This window comes from Vanessa atalanta, chromosome W (genome assembly GCF_905147765.1).
Source record: "Vanessa atalanta chromosome W, ilVanAtal1.2, whole genome shotgun sequence".
In the NCBI taxonomy this organism is placed as follows: domain Eukaryota; kingdom Metazoa; phylum Arthropoda; class Insecta; order Lepidoptera; family Nymphalidae; genus Vanessa; species Vanessa atalanta.
In genome coordinates this window covers 5,900,266-5,924,497 of record NC_061901.1, presented here as the reverse complement: position 1 = coordinate 5,924,497, position 24,232 = coordinate 5,900,266, and the positions used below count along the sequence as shown (strand labels likewise).

General features: G+C 34.5%; 1 long non-coding RNA gene and 1 pseudogene across 1 annotated transcript; one reads left to right on the top strand and one right to left on the bottom strand.

The window, feature by feature from the left end:
- Positions 1-11,028: 11,028 nt before the first annotated feature.
- LOC125075595 lies at positions 11,029-23,385 on the bottom strand (annotated as a pseudogene).
- Positions 16,042-18,143, top strand: LOC125075720. Its single transcript, XR_007120234.1, has 3 exons — positions 16,042-16,164; positions 16,252-16,372; positions 16,805-18,143. It is a non-coding gene; the product is annotated as an uncharacterized LOC125075720 (long non-coding RNA).
- Positions 23,386-24,232: the final 847 nt, after the last annotated feature.

Sequence of the window (24,232 nt, the reverse complement as noted above, 5' to 3'; positions counted from 1 at the left end):
TCCGATAGTTTCGGTTACGGTTACGAAGCTCCTTAACATCCCTACTAAAATGTCATCTTAATTCAAGGTCAAAGTTGTTTATTTATCTTTTTTTCTATTCCCATTGAAATAGAGTACACATTTTAATTTATGTTTTTTTTAATAAATTAATTATTATTTTTAACTTTCGTTAATAAATAACCATTTTTAAACTCATATACTGATTACAATAATTGACACTTTATTTTTCGCATTGTCAAATAACCTATTTATATATCGTTCGAACTTACCTTGTGTTTATTCGTTTCGATATTGACGTCACCGTTTATATGATATTGCGTTGTTATATGCTATTATCTTAGTTTAAAAAAAATCAATCAAAGAAACTTTAGCAATGGAACAAATATTCATTAAGGAAAATAGCTCTAATTTGCCGAGAATTGACATTGACATTACGAGACAGAGACTTGTTGACGCTGGGCGGATTTCTTGAATCAAATAATGACTTCTGCTCCGCTGAATTTCGAAATGTTAAAATTTCCATGTAAGTATTATGTGTAATAATAGTTATTAAAACACAGTATAGTACTCAAACTTTCATAAAATACATACTTATATTATTTCTATTATAAGGGTTCATGTTTAAGGTTATGTTATGAAAATATCACTTAAATATATTTTTATTTATTTTAGATCCTCTCGACCATCGTATGGTGATGACGCTGTCAGCTATGTACGTCTTAAACGTAGTGGGAAAATGTGCACAGTGAAAGGCAAAATTTGTCCAGAACATATGGTACATACACAGTAGCGTATCTAAGGGGGCAAGGGCCCCGGTGCATAGTACAAGAATCGGGCCCTCACCCCTTCTTTCTACCCCCTCTTTAATATTGCCCTTAAAATATAGATAGGAAAAAAAGTATTTTTATTAACAGGATTAGGTTAGAGGGCCCTCTAAGCTCCGGGGCCCTGTTGCACTGCACCACCTGGCCCTACGATAACTACGCCACTGTACATACAAGGTTGTATGCTGTCACAGTAGTAGTAGATGAAGAAGAGGAAGCTGCTATTTCCGTACAATGTAACGATTGTGTCGCTTCTAAAGGAGGCTGCAAACATGCTATAGCATTCCTCATGTGGATCCACTGGAGGAGTGAAGAGCATCCTGTACAGCTGTAGTGAGTGAGTAGTAGTTACTGGAAGAAATCAAAACTGTCCAGAGCCCTGATTCTGTACACCACCGAAAACACAAACGAGCTCGTAACGAGCTCACCGTGAGTTTTGGGCTAAAAACGGCAATTTAAAAACGAGTTAAAAATGCGATTTAAACGACCCTAGGTATGGTTTTCGATTTGACAGTGGCATTCGGAATACCGTTTTTAGCCCGAAACGCGCGGTGAGCTCGTTACGAGCTCGTTTGTGTTTTCGGTGGCGTACAGAATCAGGACCCAGGGTTGAAACTAGTCTGAAGTACATGACAGCTAAGGAATTGTCAAATGGTGCACCTGACTACTATCAAATAGTAAATTTATTGTTAAGTTTTTGTCATTGGCAGAAGAAAAAAAATAAAATAACTGTGTTATTAAAATATCAACCTAGCTATATTTGTAATAATACTCAAAGTTTATCCATGCACCAGCTTGTGCTGAAATATAATCCTGCGAAACATTTTTAGAAAAGATTGTGCTGTCTAATAAATAGAGAAAGAAACCAGAGAACAGCACCAAAACAGCTTTTGGTTTGAATTGCGATATGGTCAAATCACACCAAGAAAATTTAATGCAAATGTATTTGACAGGGCTACAAAAGAGTTACTTTTGTGTAGCTGATAGTAAATTCAGCATAAATAAAAATGTTGAATTCATCATATGTAGTAAATTTGTCATTTAACAATTATTTGACATATATTTATAATGAAAAACTTGCATGATTGACCTTTAAATTTTTATTTCAAAATCAAAATATACTTTATTCAAGTAGTCTTACAAGCACTTTTGAATCGTCATTTAACAACTTTTTTTATATTAAGTGATGCTACCACCGGTTCGGAAAGTGGATTCTACCGAGAAGAACTGACAAGAAACTCAGTAGTTACTCTTTTTCAACATTTAAAAAACAGTCATGTTAGTTAATTACAATTATATATGCATGTAATATATCCTGCCTGGAAGTCAACAAGTATTAATTCCACTATTTTTTATCGTCTGTATAATCTTGTATTAAATAATATGCCTTCTTTACCAATATGTAAAAAAATGTGTTTGTAAAAAATACAAATTATTTTAATTTATCAAACAGCAAATTTAAAAATGTCTGTGGAAATTTATTATAGAATACCTTGCCCCAAGAAGGATTCATTGACTTAGCGAAGTGACCTTGCCGTTATAAGTTTATCCTTACTTCTCGTACACATAGAATGATTATCACAGATTTTATCAAAGTGATCAATGTTACTATGAATATACATAATGTTGTTGTAAATATGTTGTGACGCAATGCTTTGTTAAAAACATCCCGAAGAGAGTCTCTAGCTCCAAGATTATAAATAGACCGGACTGCTCTCTTTTGTAAAATAAAAACAAATTAAATATCTGCATTGGTACCCCAAAGTATTATGCCATATGACATAACACTGTGAAAATAACCAAAATATACTAAACGAGCGGTGTCAATATCAGTTAAGTTGTCTAACTTTTCTGACCGCCTATGCTGCGGAGCTGAGTCTTCTTGTCAGGGACAATAAATGAGGACTCCACTGTCCAGAATCCAATTCTATTCCCAAAAACACACATTTTGTTTTTTGAGCATTCAAAACTAAATTATTTATTATTATGTTTTCTTGTGTTTGTGAGTTTTAAAATAATCAAATGCTTGAACTTTAATTGGATCAGTCTGGTCAAAGGTCGTTATTTATCCATCTATAATTCTATTTACATTTTTACACCAACTGTGTATTATTATATTTATTGCTAATTACTAATATAATCAATTAATGAGCCTATATGCTTTTCACAAGATATTACATTAAAGTTGCAATTACAATCTATAAAAAATCTCATTTTCTCTATTGGACAATATAATAATAATAATAATAACCCCCCCAGGGAATGAACCTTGTCGTGGTGGGGGGCTTAAGGATAGAAAGAACTAAAAACAGGTCTAAACATCTTGACCAAATACCCCTTTAATGGGAGAATCTATGAAGCCCAAATAACCCAGGCTACTCTATCTAAACTAATCATTCCCAACCCCCGTGGAGCATGATGGATAAAACTAATAGATATAATTTACGGTCGCTTCCCGGGGGTCGCCGGGGCGCATCTGGAGCCGGTGCTGGATGCTACAGCATGCGGTCCACCGGCGACGAGGCGTTGAGCAGGCGGGCCCTCGTCGCACAACAAGTTACAGCCGATCATCGGGAGTTGAACAGGCGGGCTTCCGATGTCGAAGTTACAGCTGAACCACAGGAATATTCTCAGAACCCACCGTCAAACCCTTCATCCTCTCCAAAATCTTCATTTTCATCAATACCCTCTTGTACACCCTCTTACATAAATACCTTTAACCAGCCTAATTCTTCCACAAATACCTCTTCTCGCAGTCATTCTCCGTTATTACTAGTTGAAAACGTTGTGCAGTCGACAAATGTTGATGACTCTGCACCCGTTAAGACTATTAAGCGTGCGCGCAAAAAATGGACTAGAGAAATGAACATGTTCATCCTGCGCACATATTATATTTTAACCTCATTAGAAAAAGATACTACATCCTACTTAACCGACTTGCATACAAAATTCTTAGAGCATTTCCCGGACATGGAAGTTAGTAGACAACGTGTAGGCGATCAACGCAGAACGCAGAGCAATAGAACGTAATAAATTATTAGCGCTTGAAGATAAAAACAAAGCACGCAATGAAGCCAAAGCATATTTACATAGCTTAGCAGTCGATATATCAAGTGCCAATAAAGTTGAAACACTTCTACACGCAAATCATTTAACAGAATTATCATCACATTTACCTACTCAAACACATTCCACTCAGGGTCGGACTAATCAAAGAATGCGGTGGAGTAACGAAATTAACGAAGAAATAATAAGGTTGTATTACAAGATTACACATATGAATACTAATAGAACATCATATAGGAAAATACTGCACCAAAAGTTTATTGAAAAATTTCCACATCTTGAACACATAAGCGAACAAAGAGTAGCAGACCAAAGAAGAGTAATAATAAACAATAAACTTATACCCAGTACTCGATTAGAAGAACTAAAACAGGAGGTCACTAATGAGATTGGCATTACAGACATAGCGACAACAACAACAACAATGCATACAACATGTAATGAAGATAGTGAGGATAATCAATGGAAGATAATCAATGACTTAAACAGAATACAAATAGATGACCATATACAAGATAAAAACAATAAAGAAGAAACTCCTCAGTATATAGATTCAGAAATAGACGATACCTTTCAGCAAGCATTAGAATATTTCAAAACTACTGATCCGGACTGTCGCCCCTATATACCAAAACAAAATACATCAAAAAAATTAGCAAAAACAATAACATATATTAATACATCAATCTTACCCAAATACATAGACGCAAATACGACATTTGAAAGTGAACAAACAATCATATACTCCGCAGCATGGACTTCAGCTAAAATTAATGGAACAAAATTAAGTCTCCCTTTCCATAATAAAACCCTCCCTCAGGCCAGGAATCAGAAGCCAAATTGGCAAAAACGATTAGAGCGTAGGATACTGAAGTTAAGGAAATATATAGGTAAAGTGACACAAGTTATAAATGGTAACAACAATTGCGCTCTTAAACTAGAGGTAGATTCAATATTAGAACGTTATAAAGTACACACACAACATGAGGAGCATAACGTACAACTCATACAGTTCTTAGACACTCTCAAACAAAAATTGTCAGTCTTTAGTTGCCGTCTTAAAAGATACTTAGCATGTACAGCTCGAAAAACCGAAAACGCTCAATTCAAAACTAATGAAAGAAAATTTTACCAAAATATTCGAAGTCAAAGCACTAATCTCACTAATTATACTAAAAACTCAACTACGCACGATACAAATCTACCACCCAAAGACGAACTAAGAAAATTCTGGATTAACATATGGGAAGCCCCAATCAACCACAACCATGAAGCTAACTGGATCAAAGAAGAAATACACAGACATGAAACTACTGAACCGATGGAATTCAAACAAATCCCGATAGAAACATTTAATATTGTACTAAAACGATTACATAATTGGAAAGCACCTGGTCCTGACCGAATTCATAACTACTGGTATAAGAAATTCACATATATACACCCCTATTTATACACTCATATTAATAACTTTATTGCAAACCCAAGCTCAATGCCACAATACATAGCAAAAGGTATTACTTACATGCTCCCCAAGGACCCTAATGATACCGCAAATCCCTCTAAATATAGACCAATTACCTGTCTTCAAACAATTTACAAAATCGTTACCGCATGTCTTACACACTCTATTTACAATCATTTAGAAAAAAACGCAATTTTAGAAGAACAACAAAAAGGATGTAAAAAAAATAGCCAGGGATGTAAAGAACAATTAACTATCGATACCGTTATCTTAAAACAAGTGCAAAAAATGAAAAAAGATCTATATACGGTTTATATAGATTACAAAAAGGCATTCGACTCCGTGCCACATAGCTGGTTAATAAAGATTTTACATATCTACAAAATACACCCACAAATCATACATTTTTTACAGCACGCTATATCTTTATGGACTACTAAACTAACAATTAGCTTACAAAATAAAACTATTGAAACCGATGAAATCAAAATACAATGGGGTATTTTCCAAGGCGATACTTTAAGTCCTTTATGGTTCTGCCTTGCTTTGAACCCCCTTTCTACTATTTTAAACTCTACATGCAATGGATACACACTACAATACACAAACAGTCTGACAAATAACATTGAGCTTATAAATATTAATCACTTACTTTATATGGATGACATAAAAATATTCTCATCTACAGAAAAGGGTCTTGAAAACTCAATTAAATTAACTGAAAATTTCTCACAGGATATTAAAATGGAGTTAGGCATTGACAAATGTAAAATCAATTCAATTAAAGCAGGTCATAATCATCTAATGCATTATCAACTACAAACCGGAGAAACAATAGATCCCTTAGAAGAAAACGATACATATAAATATTTAGGTTACAATCAGGCAAAACAGATATTAGAAAAAGAAACCAAAATAAAAATTAAACAACAATTTAATTATAGACTGAATAGGATATTGAAAACACAACTTAATTCCAAAAACATAATTAAAGCCATCAACACCTTTGCTATCCCCATTTTAATATATTCTTTCGGTATACTCAAATGGTCAAAAAACGACTTAAAACAACTGCAGCGAAATATTAATACCACCATGACAAAAAACAGAAAACACCATCCAAGAGCTTGCGTACAAAGACAGACTCTGCCAAGAAGTGAGGGGGGGAGAGGTATCATAGACATAATAAACATGCACAATAACCAAATTACAAATCTACGGAAATACTTTTACACTAAATCTAACACATCAAAACTACATACTGCAATAGTTGAAACCGATAAAAAACTCACACCGCTAAACTTACAGGATAAAAATACGCAAAGCAATGAAGAACAAATAGATCGCAATGTTAAAATAATCGAATGGACCCGTAAGTCACTACACGGAAGACATCGTCAAGACCTATGCCGTAGTAACGTCGACATAAATGCGTCGAACGCGTGGCTGAGTCGAGGCGAGCTCTTTCCTGAGACTGAGGGGTTTATGATTGCAATACAGGACCAAGTTATTGAGACCCGTAATTACCAGAAATACATAATGAGAATACCTAACTTAAGCACTGATTTATGTAGACGCTGCAATAGTGTTTCGGAGTCCATACAGCATATAACTGGCGCATGCAGAGCAATAGCACAAACAGATTACAAATACAGACACGATCAGGTAGCAAATATAGTCCACCAAGAGCTGGCTCTAAAGTACAAATTAATATCTAACAAAATAGCATACTATAAATACACACCCGAAACGGTACTAGAAAACACCACTCACAAATTATACTACGACAGAGCAATACTTACAGATCGCACAGTTCATTACAACAGACCTGACATAACAATAGTCGACAAAGTACAAAAATCTGCCTTTTTAATTGACATTGCCATCCCTAACACACACAATCTGCAAAGCACCATAAATGAAAAACTTACAAAATACACGGAACTAAAAGAAGAAATAGCACGTATGTGGCACTTGCAGAAAGTTACAATAGTCCCAATAGTTCTGTCTACTACTGGTATCATACCCAAACAAATGCACATATCTGTAAATCTTTAAATCTTCCAAATTTTCTATATGTAAATATGCAGAAGGCCGTGATACTAAACACTTGCAGAATTGTACGCAAATTTCTTGCAACAGAAGGGGAACGGGAATTGCTTTAGAGTTTTCAATTTTTAAGACGTGTCTGACCACTTGGCTTCGGCCCGTGAGAATGACGTAAATACCGGCTCTAAGCCGAGTTGTTAAGAATAAAAATAATAATAATAATAACTTTTTATTTCAAGTGACTTAGACTCATTTTTATTGTTAGTGATACATATTACTTATCTCCTATGTTAGTATAATAAAAACTATCACTAAATTGTAATCATGGTAGTAATCGCTGAACTAATCCGCTCGTAATAGCACAGCAATTACTAACATACTTACAGTCAAACCTACTAGCAATAGGCTAGTTGACAAAATTTGGAAATTAGTTTAAAACTATAGCTTAGCCTCTATTTCACCCCCAAAATATACTATTTTAAGAAAAATAGGTTTTTTATGTTAGTATTTTGAGTTTTTAGAAATGAACTTGAAATTGACCGCGAAAAAGGCCAAGATTGTCATGGCGTCTTGAATGACGTCACACCTCGCGAAACAGCCGTGTTTGTGTATGACAGTCAATTGTATTTTTTTAATAAATAATGAATTCCTCGTATTATAAATACTGTATGGTGCCCCAATGTGAAAGTACAACGATAAAAACACCAGACAAATTATTCATATACGTACCAAACAATAAATAAATACTAATAAAGTGGTTAAAAATGGCATGGAGGCAAGATGCTCTTATTCTGTCAATTAATTCCACAATTTATTTCTGTGAAGATCATTTCGATGTAAGTATTAAATACAACTTGATATATCTATATATAAATGTATAGTAAAAGAAATGAATTTAGCACATATAATATATCACACATAACCTATAAAATGTTAGGACTAGAATAGGATTTTATGATTTGTTTGAGTTAAAATATTATTTTCGTTTTATAAAATGTAATAATTCAAACTCTTCTTATTTTTTTAGTTGCCAAATGATATGACTAATTATACAGAGTATCATATTATGGGTAAAGACACAAGTGCGCATGAAACCAGGTTGTATACCAACGAAGTTCGAATGCCAAGAAGATATATGTTGAAAAAACAAAGTTTGTCAATAATCGCAGAGTGTTTGAAAGATCCAGAACCAAGTAGTACCCCAGTTTATCTGCCATAATGATAATTGATAGCAACAACGTAGCGTTCCGCGCTTGTTTCGCGAGGTGTGACGTCACGCGACTCTGATTGGTGTTTAATGTCACGTGATTAAATGCCTCATTTTGTCGATTTTATTTTCCAAAAATATAATTAATCTTTTATTATTTTTGTAGAAAAGTTGTTTTTTTATTTACTAATTATCATGATTAATCATTAGAAACTCAAAGCCATCCGATTTATTATTAGTGGAAACAAGCCTATTACCTTCATGATGCTGTTGGGACTACTCCGCAATCTGTACACCAAGGATCCGCATCTTTTGCGTATAATGGCATAAAAGCAATCGACCCTCGCTGCCGCGAACATCCCTGATGCACTACAATGGCGGGGCAATCCCATCAGCACTCTAAAGGCATTGTTATATTGGACCCGGAGTGCGTTATACGACTTTTGAGAGTATTTGGCCCACAGGTTGCACGTGTAAAAGGTGGTACAATAGGCTCTAAACAGTGTAAGCTTAACTTCGCTCGAACAACGTACAAATCTGCAGGCCAACATATTCGCCCGTACAGACAACGCCCTCCGTTCCCTCTCGATGTCAGTATCGTCTTTGAGGTCGGATGTCAAGATGTGTCCTAAATATTTGAATTTATATACCCTTACCAGACAAGTGCCATTGAGCACAATGGGTGGTATTGTTCTTTGTATTTTACCCTCGGCCTCAAAGATCATCACCACACTCTTTTTGACATTGTAGATCAATCCATGTTTTTCTACATATGCCTCACATGATTCAGGAGCATCACGCAAACAAGCCACAATCATATAATACATTTCGTCTAATAACTTTACAATTTTTTTACTAGGGTGAAATAAAGACTTTTTGGTATAATCAATTTCGTGGATAAAAGAATTAAGGTCTACTTCATTATTTATAAAGTCATTTTTGCATTTTTTTTTTAATATATTTGTTTTACATTTTTTAATAACATATCCAGCTACATATTTTTTTGATTCTTCATGTATCTTTGAGTAGTTATTTTTTATTTCGTCCATTAATATTAATAATTCATCGATGTCATAAGATTGTAAAATCATGGGAGTCTCCTGTTTTCTAGTAAGTAAAAATTTTAATGATAGTAATGCACTCTATATTATCTTGTTCACAGTTAGCACCCAAAGAGTGTGGCGAATTTAAATTATTGACGAGTAATGTTTTAAATGCAGTAATGAACTGCATGCATATTGGATTTACATTACTCCTTATGTTGCAAAAAAAAATTTCTAGAGGGTCTTGGTTAAAATTTCTTGTTAATAAACTTGTGATTATGTTTTTTATTTAGGTATTGCAACATTTCTTTGAAAGTTTCCAGATTATGAACCCAATTCTTAAGAGAAGGCACTTTCTCCAACTTTATTTCTTCTGTGCCATTTTTTTAACAATTTTTATGAATTCCATTGACTTGAAAATGGGTACAAGTTCATTCCACAACCCAAAGTGCGGAGAATTGTCATTTAAGCATCCTTTGTAAATTTTTGCATCACCTTGGTAGGAGTGACCATTAAAAGAGTCAAACAATTTATCCACTATAAGAAGAAAGTCTGCAGTTTCTTCACATTCAGCTAGAAGAATTTTGTGCTCTGAAATAAAGTAAAAAAAAATGAATTACTGAATTGAATGGATGAATTAATTTTCTTTGGGAGTTAGTATTTGTAAGCTAATGAAATTTAAATAAGTACCTCAAATTAAACTTACTTGCTAGGAATCTCATTGTTGACGATACTCTCTGGCTAAACACCTGTGCAGCATATTTTACTTTCATCTTAGGTAATTTTTCTTTTATTACGTGGGTCTCAGTCAATTTGTTTACGAGTCTAATTTCATCTTCACCAACGTCTACTTTCAAAAGCATTTCTAAGTGCTCCGATTAAGCATATTTTGTTTTACCATTTTGTAAAAATTTTAAATTTTTGGACAGCAAATTATTTCGCAGCCCCTTAAGTAAATGTGGGGGGTCAAACAGTGGAAAAACTTTTAGATCGTCCAACTCAAAAGCCAATGTATTGTGTTGTTTTTCGTTTTTAAGATACTTACGTTTAGTGTCATCTTTTAGGCTTTTAATTACACTTACATTTGTTGAAGATTGGTCACATACAGTTGCAACAACTGTCAACCCAGTACTTGAAATTGTTTTATAACATTTATGAGTAGACTTTTCAAGTCTGCTTTTTTTGTACAGCTGTGACAGAATGTAAAACAAATGGGTTGCTTGAATTTACTTTTTATGCCCTTTTTCATAAAAACAAGGGCATGATCGGCTATTATTTTATGTTTTTTTGAGTATATCCAGTATTGTACCAAAGTACATTGTGATTTTTATTGAAAATTAAAAGCACAAATAATTATATTGTTGCTTTATTTAATTAAACTTGCAAATTTATGAAAGCACATGCAATTACAATAATATCATCAAGTACTTTTACAAAATTTGTGTTTAGACATACATAGGGCTTTAACATATTAAATTCTCTAAATGTCTAATTAACCTCTCAACATGAATCCTTTGTTTCCTTTACTTCACTTTTAAATAACTTGGTTCCAGTGACAACACTAGAGGGCCGTACAAGTTGTACTCCCTTCTTACATACGTAATAATCCTGGAACCCTGTTTAGAAAGTTTCATCAAAATCTAAAGGTAGATTTTACGCATCTCTACAACCAGAAATCCCAAGGCGACCTTGGTTTTCACTTCACAGGCAAGCCAATCGTTGGATCACCACAACTATCTATCGACTACGCCTTGGACATACATGTACTCCCATACATTTATGTAAAATTAGAGTTAGAGATCACTCTTTGTGTGAGTGTGGGCTAGACGAAGGTTCCCTACCCCAGATACTGTTCTCTTGCCCCAAACTCCTCTATCCCGCATATGAAGTTCTCCCTCCAAAAGTTCCTCGCCCTATTAATGTCGAATGTTTATTAATGTTTGTGTTTAGTCCATTTTGTAAATTTCTATGTAAATATATTGAACGTAATAAGATTAAGCTATAAATAGTTTTGTGATTGTTTTTCTGTGTTTAAATAGCAGCTATTTTTTTTATCTAATTATTGTTATTGTGTTGTTTTAGGTTGTGGGTTTTTTAATTCCATCTACTACTACTATGCCTTCAAAATTAAATTGAGCCTATAATCTCGACCGCACCGATCAATCTCTACCGTGTCTTCTCCATCGCACGTGACATTGCCGAAATAATCTGTGTCTTTTTGGCACAAATAAAAGCCAGAAAAAAGAAAAAATACATACGTAATGTTCTACATGCTGGAACCCTCTGTCTGCCATTACACACATACCAGGTTCTAAACAGTTGATAAAATCACAAGTTTCGATCGAATATGTGTCTGTGACTATTCCTTTGTAGCCTGGTGAAACATAGTTTACTGAACCATTTGGTGTATAAGACACTAGATATTTAATGGTATTAGCGTTTTTGTATTCTGACCATGATAGAGCTTGATTGACACTTTTTGAAGACTTTGCACTTCAATTTCAAAACAGTCTATTATGCAACTTGTGTGATGAAATTTATGTCTAAAAGCCATGGGCAAAGTACATTTTATCAAATCTTTATTTAACCCTAGAAAGATAGTCTGCGTAAAATTGACGCATGCATTTTCGAAATATTGCTCTCTCTTTCTAAATAGCGCGAACCCGTCGCTGTGCGTTTAGGACATCTCAGTCGCCGCTTGGAGCTCCCGTGAGGCGTGCTTGGCAATGCGGTAAGTGTCACTGATTTTGAAATATAACGACCGCGTGAGTCAAAATGACGCACTTTATCTTTTACGTGATTTTTAAGATTTTAACTTATACGATAATTATATTGTTATTTCATGTTCTACTTATGAACGTGATAACTTATTATATATATTTGTTTTCTTGTTATAGATATCGTGACTAAAATATAATAAAATGGGTAGTCCTTTAGACGATGAGCGTATCCTCTCTGCTCTTCTGCAAAGCGATGACGAGCTTGTTGGTGAGGATTCTGACAGTGAAATATCAGATCACGTAAGTGAAGATGACGTCCAGAGCGATACAGAAGAAGCGTTTATAGATGAGGTACATGAAGTGCAGCCAACGTCAAGCGGTAGTGAAATATTAGACGAACAAAATATTATTGAATAACCAGGTTCTTCATTGGCTTCTAACAGAATCTTGACCTTGCCACAGTTCTAATAGTACGTACTTACTGTACTATTAGAGGTAAGAATAAACATTGTTGGTCAACTTCAAAGTCCACGAGGCGTAGCCGAGTCTCTGCACTGAACATTGTCAGATCTCAAAGAGGTCCGACGCGTATGTGCCGCAATATATATGACCCACTTTTATGCTTCAAACTATTTTTTACTGATGAGATAATTTCGGAAATCGTAAAATGGACAAATGCTGAGATATGACCTTCTTCGGTGGCTGACATCATACCTTCATAATAGAAGCCAAGCAGTTACCATCAAAGGTTTTTGTTCGTCTTTTGCTCCAGTTCCTTCAGGTGTACCTCAGGGGTCTCACCTCGGTCCTCTTCTTTTTATCTTGTATGTAAATGATATCTCAAAAATTATTAAGCATTCCTCAATCTTACTATATGCAGATGATATTAAGCTTTGTAAAAGGATTACGTCTCCTATGGACTGCTTACTTCTTCAAGATGACCTTGATAACCTATGCGCATATTGCAAGAACAATTCTTTATTCTTAAATGTAAAAAAATGCAACATCATTTCCTTCACTAGGAGGCATAGTCTTTTTACACATGACTATTGTCTGAATAATACGATAATAAATCGTGTGACCGAGGTGAGAGACCTAGGGATACATCTCGATCAAAAGCTCACTTTTAAGTCCCATATTAATCTGACGGTAGCAAGAGCATTCCGTGTGCTTGGTTTTGTAATTAGAACTGCTAAGGACTTTAAAAACGTCTCCACACTTTCTCATTTATTTAATTCTCTCGTGAGACCCATATTAGAATATGGATCCATTGTTTGGAATCCGCACTATAAATTGCACATCAACCGCTTGGAAAGTGTACAGAGGAAGTACTTAAAACACCTTAAGTTTAAATTTAATGACAACACTCATAAGCTCAATAACAGCACTAGTATACTCTCTCTTGCTGATCGAAGAATTTTAAGGGACCAAATTTTTCTGTATAAATTGGTTCGAGGTTTCATAGACTCTCCATACTTGCTAAATTGTGTAAACTTTCGATGTCCCAGGTTAGCTGCTCGTAAACATCTACTGTTTAATGTGCCTTTAACACGAAGTAAATATGCTCAAAACGTTTTTATTAATCGTGCATGTAATTATTATAATGAAAAATTTAATAACATTGATCTGTTTGAAGTAGATAATGCTAATAAATTGAAAATAAAGATATTGCAATTGCTTAATGATAATAATAATAATTTATAATTTAATAATATATATAAATTTTCTTTTTTTCCGTTATTATTTAAAATTGCTGCCTCTATTTGTTTAATAATTTAATTTATAATTTTGTATCTTACATAACTGATTTAATGTTTATAATTATTCTTGATAATTGCTTATTGATTTCATAATTTATCTAATAGACAAGCTCAGATTATTTTAATTTTGTTAATTATATAAATTATCCTTTAAATTAAAATAAAATTGTAATTATGTAATATCCTCCTTTTTGTCTTGTTGCTCTAATAATGTATATTATTTATGAGTGGAAACTTGATTGGCTTGTGATTTAATTTGTATTTGTTAATATTAAGACTTATTGTACTGTTTGTTTCCCAAATAAAATAAAATAAATAAAAATAAATAAATATCATTGAAACGTCGGGAATTTATGACAGGTGCTACATTTCGTGACACGAATGAAGATGAAATCCATGCTTTCTTTGGTATTCTGGTAATGACAGCAGTGAGAAAAGATAACCACATGTCCACAGATGACCTCTTTGATCGATCTTTGTCAATGGTGTACGTCTCTGTAATGAGTCGTGATCGTTTTGATTTTTTGATACGATGTCTTAGAATGGATGACAAAAGTATACGGCCCACACTTCGAGGAAACGATGTATTTACTCCTGCTAGAAGAATATGGGATCTCTTTATCCATCAGTGCATACATAATTACACTCCAGGGGCTCATTTGACCATAGATGAACAGTTACTTGGCTTTAGAGGACGGTGTCCGTTTAGAATGTATATTCCCAACAAGCCAAGTAAGTATGGAATAAAAAACCTCATGATGTGTGACAGTGGTACAAAGTACATGCCATGCCTTATTTGGGAAGAGGAACACAGACCAACGGAGTACCACTCGGTGAATACTACGTGAAGGAGTTATCAAAGCCTGTGCACAGTAGTTGTTGTAATATTACGTGTGACAATTGGTTCACTTCAATCCCTTTGGTAAAAAACTTACTACAAGAACCGTATAAGTTAACCATTGTGGGAACCGTGCGATCAAACAAACGCGAGATACCGGAAGTACTGAAAAACAGTCGCTCCAGGCCAGTGGGGACATCGATGTTTTGTTTTGACGGACCCCTTACTCTCGTCTCCTATAAACCGAAGCCAGCTAAGATGGTATACTTATTATCATCATGTGATGAGGATGCTTCCATCAACGAAAGTACCGGTAAACCGCAAATGATTATGTATTATAATCAAACTAAAGGCGAAGTAGACACGCTAGACCAAATGTGTTCTGTGATGTCCTGCAGTAGGAAGACGAATAGGTGGCCTATGGCATTATTGTACGGAATGATAAACATTGCCTGCATAAATTCTTTTATTATATACAGCCATAATGTTAGTAGCAAGGGAGAAAAGGTTCAAAGTCGCAAAAATTTTATGAAAAACCTTAACATGAGCCTGACGTCATCGTTTATGCGTAAGCGTTTAGAAGCTCCTACTTTGAAGAGATATTTGAAAGAAAGAAGAAAGAAAGAAAGAACACTTTTATTTGGGACCGTACAAAACATTTCCACAAAAGAACATAAAAAAATTAACAATAAAAAATTAATTGATACAAAAAAAGGGTTAAAAGAAACAAATAAACAAAAAAAAATAAAATACTATATTACAATAAACATGACGTGTCCCAAATAGGTGTACCATTCAGCAATTAATAGGCGTGGACACCTAATGCTGGTTTTCAATGGTACCCTCTTTGATAACTACTGACGGGCGGTGACCAAATTATAATACGAATACTTAAATAAATATATATAGAATAGACAATAGACATTAAATATATAATATATTAATTAAATAAATCTGCACACATTAAATAGTAATTTTTTCAATATACGTATCTATTATTTTGTAAAAAAAACAAAACCAGTTACAGACAACTGGGAATGTCATCAGAATGTCACGTGCGCCGGTGGTCGTGAGACGTGCATGTTAGTATTATTATTTGTTTGTTCTGCGTTTATTTAATGAACAAGACAAGTGAGACCCAGAAAAAAATAAAACAAAAAAAAAAAAAAATTGTTGGACGTTGAAGTCGATGGTGAGTTATAAATATATTGTGTAATTGGGTATATGAGCTCATATAAAAATATAAATAATTAATGAAATATTATTCTTTTATTTCTAGACTACCCAACGATAAAATCAAATAGGTAACAATACCTCGTTATTAGCGGCAGTTTTCTCAGCATAGCTAACATATAGTCGATGGAACAACACGATGCAGGCAACGGAGCCATACCATTAAGGTAAGATAATACGTATTTATATATCTAGGTAAAAAAATAAATAAAGAATAATAATAATCTCAATGTATGTTATATTTCTAATATAATATTAAATACAACCGAGATACTTTTTACTTGTAATTGAATATCAATTTAGATATATATACGAGTAATCAAAAAAATAAAAATAAATAAATAAAGTAATTAAGCCGGTGTTAAACCATAGTTACGTAACTCGATAACGAAGCCAATTTTTAAGATCATATAATAAGATAGGTAGTACTTTTGTATGCTATAAACATATATACGCATATACATATATACATACACATACATATACACACATACATACACGTACATATACACATAATTATACATTTATTAGTGCAATTCTAACTGTATATTAAATAAATATGTTTTGTATTTAATATTGAATGTTTTTATGGACTTCAGGATCCGAAGCGGAGGGGGGATGTTGTTCCAACACTTCGTTGCCGCGTAACGAAAACTGCCGCGGAATGCTGCTGTGCGGTGAGCCGGCACGTTCAGCATATAAGAAGACGCTCTCGTTTGGTAACTTCTATTACTTTCGTGGGCCCAACTTAGTTTGCTGTACAAATATATAGGCGTTTTATTTTTAATAATACCAAATAACAAGGTGGCAAAGTGTAATTGTCTGCGGTATTCCATCTTCGCCATTCGGGCACTGTTAATATATGGGGTAACATGTGTGCGAGGCGGTATTTTGTAGCAGTACCTAATACATGCATTCTGTATACGCTGAATAAGATTTTTTGTGCGAGCGAGTAGTCTGGGCCCGATGACCGCATCAGCATAATTAAACTTTGAAAGAACTAGAGTGTCACATAACTTTATACGCATATCCTTACTTAGAACATCTCGGATCTGATACAAAACTTTTAATCTATAGAAACAATTGCGAGCTGTATTTATAGTGTGTTTTTCAAAGGTTAATCGCTCGTCGATCAACAAGCCCAAACTTCTCGCTTCTGTGACACGTTCAATTCTCTCGCCTTTAATATGCACAAATGGGTTTAGGTCATTAATTAGATTCACCTGGTTTTTTGTTCCTAATAATATATATTTAGTCTTGCTCGGATTTAAAATAAGACTATGTGAATCTGACCATTCGGAAATGCGCTGAAGATCGTCATTTAAATTTTGTATAGCTAAATTTATTTCTGAGTTTTTAAATGATATGTAAATTTGTATATCGTCAGCATATATGTGATATTTACAATGTTTTATACTTTTCACTATATCGGCACAGTATAGCGCAAAAATGACAGGCCCTAATATTGATCCTTGAGGAACACCTCTGTTAACGGAGCAACAATCAGAGAGAGCTCTTGACCCATCCTCATTTATTACTTCTACAATTTGCTTACGATTTCCTAAATAACTCGAAAACCACTCAATTGTGTCAAGACTGAACCCGTAATATTTTAATTTAGATAATAGTAATGACCTATTGATTGTGTCAAAGGCACGCGAGAAATCCAATAAAACAAGGATTGTACCCTCACCCACGTCCTGAGCACACAAAACATTGTCAATTACATCTAACAACGCGGTAGTAGTGCTGTGATGTTTGCGAAACCCCGACTGTCTATCAGGTAAAATATTTTGAGACTCTAGGTATGCAGTTAATTGGTTACACACTATTCTCTCCAATATCTTCGAAATGCATGGTAATATGCTTATAGGACGAAGATCTTTAATTTCAGTAACATTATCTTTCTTGGGTAAAGGTCTTACCAGAGCCGTCTGCCATAGGGTCGGAAACGTATTACATGAAATAGATTTATTGACAATAGTGGTAATATTTGACAATGTGATCGGTAAAGTCAGTAGCAACATATCCAATGAGATACCATAAATACCCATGGCATTCGACTTTAAGGAGCGTAAAATTTTTAAAACTTCCAGATCATTACTAGTAGACAATGTAAAGATAGCTGTACCGTATTTATGCAACTCGTAATAATAAATTGTCGAAAGAGAAACGTAATTGCTACCAGGGATGTTTAGAAAATGATTATTTATCGTAGTCGGATTATTGATTTCTTCTGGTATAATATTATTACACTTTTGTTTTATATTAATATATTTTTTCAAGTGATTCCAAAGCACAGTTGAGTTTTTTATATTCGAGTTTATATGGTAATTAAAGTAAGCAGACTTCTCTCTATGTATTGCTTGAGTAACCTGCAATTTCAAATCCTTATAAAAACTTATACTTGTCTCTGACTCTGTCCCTTTCGCTCTTACGTGAGCCGCATCCCGACGACTCATCAACAACTTTATATTGTATGTTATCCAGGGATACTGGTTTTCCCTGATGCAAATTAATTTACTAGGTGCCAGTAAGTCAAAGACCCACAACAAGTTACTATTGAATACAGCCACCATGTCGTTTATTTCCTCGATATCAGTGACACTTTTCCAATTTATTAAATTAAGTGTCTCATTAAGATGTTCTGGATTGATGTCCTTTAATGGTCTATAAATAATAGTTTTTGGTAAAATTTTGTGTTTTTTAATACTTATTTCGCAGGATATAAACGCATGGCCTCCGAACTCAGCGACATAATCTATTCTAATCTGACTAACTAATGTATTGGAACAAATTAGATCAATTAAACTTTCACTATTAGGAGTAAAATGTGTGGGTTCAGTGACATATTGTCTTAAGCCATGAGTCGATAGGAACAGGTCCAATGCTTGTTTATGAGTATCTCGCGTACCAATACAATTAACATTAAAATCTCCTAACACATACAGATGATCATGATAGGGTAAACTGCCTATTGTGTCGGTCAATGCGTCAAAAAGGTTGCTATATTTCCCCAAGGGGGGCGGTAGGCTGTGCCAATAATGATGGTTTTGCCATTTATTTTGATGGCTATCCACATTTGCTCCACAAGAGGCGATATCGGGTGCAGCAGTGTGCGCGCAGATATACCGCGTTTGATATAAAAACCGACACCGCCACCACGTGATCGAATTTCTACCGGTCTCGGTATGTGACGCAATCGGTAACCAGGCACAACAGGAGCTCTGCCATCCTCTCCTGAGCCCAACCACGTCTCATTGATTGCTATCACATCTGCGTTATGACGTTCCATAAGAACTATGAACATCGTGATGTGAACCAAGCGAACCCGGGTTAAATAAGCCTAATTCAATATTTTTAATACTAATCATTTTTATCCTTAATGAAACGCAAAAAATAACAATAAATTAATAAATAAATAATATGAGTATAATAACGGTACTATAAAATAACGATAAGAAGTATGAAGACAAATATAGTTATTCAAATAAACATATATGTGAGATGTATACAAATATATATGTTCTATATTAGGTTCGCCCATTATTAAAAAAATTGTTTTGAAGACCGGGGACACGTCATTACTTATTATAAAATAAATTACTGAGTGGTAATAATTTCTACTATTATAAAGACCTAACGAAAATACATAATTACAAATGTTACAAGGTGTACAGAGAATTATAACAATAAAGGTCTGTAATTTAATTTAACTTAGACTATATGCAGTTCTCAGCAATATTCGAAATTTTACAACACAAGAAATATAATAAGAATACACAAATCTTATACTATTATTTAAATTCAAAATTATTTTGAGCCAAAAATTTTAATTAAATCGTTTTCTGTTCTAATACGCTGTACTGCTGTATCCGTCTCGCGTCGCATGTGAATTCTCCCCTCCCGCGTCCATACAAAGCGCCCGCCGTGACGTTTTCCTTCCTCCCTAGCCTTATAGAATAATAGGCGATTGACACGAGTCAGATGTTCATTAATGTAGACTCGCGAGGGATTGCCGTCAGTGACACCTGTAGTATCGGTCCCACGTCGCACGCGCGCCGCCTTTATGATGTCGTCGCGAAGAGACCGTCGCGCTAATCGCACGATCACCGGCCGCGAGCGACTACGCTCTTCATTCGATGTCAACAGGCGATGCGGGCCGACTCGCTCGGCGCTTACTATATCGCGAGAGTCGAGAGCCATACCCAACTTATTAGCAATCGCTTGTGTTAGATGCATAACATTCTCTCCACACCGTTCTGCCACACCCGTTATTTGTACATCATTTAAAAGTGAATTTTGTTCTCTGTCATTGATGTCTGCTTTCAACTGTATGATAATATCATGTAAATTTTCGTCTTTGCTGACACCAGAACTGGAGAATTTTTCTTCTAAAGAGGTCATTCGCTCTTCCACATTATCAACCCTCTTATTGAATTCAACGATATTTTCGTTCATTCTTGCTAATTCTAACCTGAATGAAGTCATCTCCCGCGTGACAGATATTAACTCCATCCTGAGAAGCTTCATCTCCTTAGCTAAGGATAATTCCGATGTCTTCTCCTTATTTTCTGTAGTGTTAGCGTCTATAAATATATCCACCGAGGGCGATTCAGTATTTACCGGGGACTTATTCTTATATTCCGGTCCGCGGCTACCTCGGCATGTCCAGCGCGCAGGGAGGCGGGAGTCAGGGCTGATGTTAACGCATGACCGATGGAATACTGCATTGCACTTATTGCATTTGGCGCCATCTGTAGGCGACAAGAACTTACCGCATTGATTGCATTTGTTGGCCATTTTGCATATAACGTAATAAGTAACGTCTCCGATAGATGTCACCAAACAAATATTTTTATGTAATATTAATTAACGAAATTAAATATTGTTATAGTAATGTAATAATTAAATATAAGTAATAATAGTCACTAATAATGTTTATGTATTTAAGCAGACGAGATAATTATAATGTAAACTGAATAAAAACTAAAAAATATATGTTGTTTTATTTGTTTGTGGGTACATACGCGTCAGCTGATCGAATCAGCTGATTAACGAAGCACAAAAAATCACTATATTTGTAACTTTTATCCGTGTAATTTTATTCTCACTCACAGACTGTTTACTCACTTAAAGTTTTTTAGAATTTTTTGTCGATTTCGCCAGGTTTTACTATTTTTAACTTAGTAAATTATTGAGACACACTCGTCACCGCCAAACGTCAAAGTCGCGCGATTTGCGCGATAATATCTCTAATATATTGCCAAATGAAGTGCCTGGTACATCAGAAGACAGTACTGAAGAGCCAGTAACGAAAAAACGTACTTACTGTACTTACTGTACTTACTGCCCCTCTAAAATAAGGCGAAAGGCAAATGCATCATGCAAAAAATGCAAAAAAGTTATTTGTCGAGAGCATAATATTGATATGTGCCAAAGTTGTTTCTGACTGACTAATAAGTAAAATTTGTTTCTAATATGTATAAGATATGCTAATTATTTATTTTATAATACAACATGTCTGATTTCATAGTACAAAATAAGTTTATTTTTGTAAGAGAGAATGTTTAAAAGTTTTGTTACTTTATAGAAGAAGTTTTAAGTTTTTGTTTTTTTAATGAATAAATAAACATAAATAAATTATTTGTTGAATTTATTATTAGTATTTAGGTGTAAATATAATAAAACGTAATATCAATTCAAATTATTAAATAAACCTCGATATAACAGTAGCAGCCCGTAAATGTCCCACTGCATGGATAAAGGGCTCCTCTCCCTTTGAGGAGAAGGTTTGGAGCATATTCCACCACGCTGCTCCAATGCGGGTTGGCGGAATACACATGTGACAGAATTTCGTTGAAATTAGACACATGCAGGTTTCCTCACGATGTTTTCCTTCACCGCCGAGCACGAGATGAATTATAAACACAAATTAAGCACATGAAATTTCAGTGGTGCCTGCCTGGGTTTGAACCCGAAATCATCGGTTAAGATGCACGCGTTCTAACCACTGGGCCATCTCGGCTCAACCTCGATATACAGACCGATAAAACACATGCAATCGTCAATTTTTCGCATGATTATCTTTAACGTACGTCACAATATGATTATCTTTCTAGGGTTAATGTGACAATAAAGGGCTGCATTACACTGGCTATTACCGGTATACTTTTAAAAAATATTTTGCTTGCATATGTAGTGGTCATGGCAAAATCAAAGCTCTGTAAATGGATTATTTAATCTTATTTTTTTTAACAAACAGTACATGGTTAATAGGGATTCTTGTTTGTTCTTCAATTAAATCTAATAAATAACAACAACAAAGAACTAAGTAAGACCTTGGATTTTTCATTATCTTAGGTAATGTTTATTTGAGAATGTTTAATCCTTCTTTTATTGTCTCAGTTAATTCACTACAGTCTGATGTCAATTTAATTATAAGAGATTGTATTGATGGTGATGTTTCTCGCTGACTCACAGATGGTGCATATAAAATATCACTGTCAGATTGATCTTCTATACACATTTTTTTCTTGATAACATGCTTGACACCACTGCTCGATAACATTGGTTTAGTAGTAACACAACTTTCAATTTTAAATGGAGATGTAACGATTGAGCAGGAATAAGGTTTCAAAGGATGTTATGTTAACTGGCTTACTTGCTTAGTTTTGGTCTGGACAGCTTTGCTTCTAAATTTGTGTGTTATATGTACATGTACAGATTTTTCAAATGATTGTGGATAGTGGTATGCCCTCCATGATTTTTTTCATTGTGTATAAAACTAAAATGCAAAAAAAATTGCTTAAAAACCACTGCCTTATGTATATATAATTGTACAAAATTTTGTAACAAACTTTATTATAATAGGTACCACACAGATTGTTTTCAATCATAGCTAAGCCAACAATTGTATCATGTTCTATGTTATTGATAAAAGTATCAGACAAATTCAATCAATATACACTTTAACCCAATAAAACAGAACCTTATTCGCTGACAATATAGTGTTGGTGAGTACCTGAACTTTCTAATGAAATGCTTGCAGGTTCTAAATGTTTTGTAGGTGTACTTTTCTCTCCAAAATCGGTTGCGGTTTAGTAATCTGCTCCAGGAGCGGGGGGTAGAGGGGGTCAAGCATATGAGTATTCTCCCTATGCTCTGGTACCATTCCCATCATGCGAATTTGCTTCGTTCTTGAGATATTGGCAAAAACTAATCATATAATTCTAACCTCAAATCAGGCTATTTATTAACAATTTCGAAACTCAGTGGCCTTCGGCGCTACGGGATGTGCAGCACCTTCGCCTTTCGTAACAAAGCACAGGCACGATGTGCCTGTGCTTTGTTACAGCAGGCGGGTGCTGCACCCCCTTCGCGCCTTCGGTTTCTTAAAAAACACTCTAGGGGTAAGTCCGACAAGACCATATTGAGTCAGAGTTAACAGAGTCGGTTTTGTGTCAATTTTATACAATCAAATGTATAAATCTAAGCTTTCTAGCAAAATCATCGAAATAAATCACAACAAACAAAACGAGCACTCATTCGAAATACGCGAGTCATAAAACAACAACGAACGACATATTTAAATATGAATAACGTCAAAACACATTCGTGATATTTGACACATTCATTTAGCGTTTTGACATATGACAAGCACCTTATGTATATTGCATCCTTGTCGAACTTATACAAAATAGTTACTTATCCTGCTCTTATAGTAATATTACGATCTATTTGACATATTTCCGCGTGTATAGGTTATGATAGTTTTTCTAAATTTTCTCGAAAATGGTGCAGTTTCGCAGGACGCGAGTGGTATTGTTGTAATTAGGGATCAATTCTCTAACATATACAACAATTTGTTTCCCCAAAATCGTGGAGGATTATTCTAAACCCAACCCTAAGTTTATTTTCTTCTGTCCGATTGACATTCAAATCTTGTGGGAATACAGCCTGACTTCATGCGCATTTGCAAAACTGAACCCATCACAAGATACTGTATATAATTTTCCATATAATTT